Here is a 1,281-nt window from a genome sequence, read left to right on the forward strand (position 1 = left end):
TCCATACTTAGGCATTTGAGCCAAAAGCCTCGACAAAGGAATGTTGATGTGGAGTTGGCTTGAACAAACTCGAGAATTTCTTATACTTGTTCATCCCTTGGTCATTCTTTAATCTAGAGGGATAAGGGATTCTTGGCTTGAAAGGTGGGGGTGCCACCTCTTTCTCTTTGTTTGCTCTCTCCTCAACCTCTATAACCTCGGGTGCGTGTTCTTTCGGCAACTCACTCGGAAGCCTCCCTTCGACCTCATGACCACTTCTCAAAGTGATCGCCTTCACATGTTCTCTAGGGTTGGTTTCCGTGTTGCTTGGTAAACTTCCATGTGGCCTTTCGGAAAGAGATTTCGCAATTTGCCCCACTGATTCAAACCTTGTATTTGCCGATTGAACAAATCTTGCCAAGTGCTTCTCCAAATCCGTCATTCGGGTTTCCAAGCCTGAAATTCTGTTTTCCACTTGAGGGGCTTGTTGTTGTTGTTGGAACGATGGCCCCATGGTCTTTTGTGGTCCTTGATTACTCAATGAAAAGTTGGGATGATTCTTCCAACTTTGAATTGTAGGTGTTCGCTGTATGGATTCCCTTGAGGGTCTCATGCCATTACCTACAAAGTCAACATTCTCAGTCGAAGAAATATCACCTATGACGATTGGGCAATCGGAGGGAGCATGTCCTCCACCACAACCGGTGCAATTGGTCACGGCCGTAACTTTATTGAAACTATAAGATCAGCTTCTTACTCAAACTCTCCACTTGGGCTGCCAATGAAGTTACCGCATCAATTTCATGGAGACCGGCCACCTTTTTCTTCTCCCTAGCGTTCCACTAGTTGCTATTTAACCCCATTTCTTCAATCAATTGACATGCTTCATCGGGGGTTTTGCTACCTAAGGTACCTCCTACTGCCGCATCCAAGAGTTGCCTTGTACTCGGGTTCAATTGTAGAAGGTTTGAACAATAATCCACTCTGGGAATCTATGTTGTGGACACTTTCGCAGGAGTTCCTTGAACCTTTCCCATGTCTCAAATAGAGACTCCAATTCCAACTACATAAAGGATGAGATCTCATTCCTAAGCTTTGCTAATTTTCTGGGGGGGAAATAACGGGCTAGAAAATCTTCTACCATCTCCTCCCATGTAGTGATTGATGCTCTAGGTAATGAGTGTAGCCACTGCTTCGCTTTCCCATTAAAGGAAAATGGGAAGGCACTCAATTTGATGGCATCATCCGTCACACCATTTATTTCAGCATGTCACACACCTCGAGGAAGCTCTCTATATGACT

The 1,281-nt window shown here is 44.8% G+C and overlaps 1 non-coding gene across 1 annotated transcript; it reads left to right on the plus strand.

The window, feature by feature from the left end:
• The first annotated feature begins 968 nt into the window (after positions 1 to 968).
• Positions 969 to 1,075, plus strand: LOC120257302. Its single transcript, XR_005535635.1, has one exon. It is a non-coding gene; the product is annotated as a small nucleolar RNA R71 (small nucleolar RNA).
• The last annotated feature ends 206 nt before the right edge of the window (positions 1,076 to 1,281 follow it).

Source organism: Dioscorea cayenensis, unplaced genomic scaffold (genome assembly GCF_009730915.1).
Source record: "Dioscorea cayenensis subsp. rotundata cultivar TDr96_F1 unplaced genomic scaffold, TDr96_F1_v2_PseudoChromosome.rev07_lg8_w22 25.fasta BLBR01002006.1, whole genome shotgun sequence".
Classification (NCBI taxonomy): Eukaryota; Viridiplantae; Streptophyta; class Magnoliopsida; order Dioscoreales; family Dioscoreaceae; genus Dioscorea; species Dioscorea cayenensis.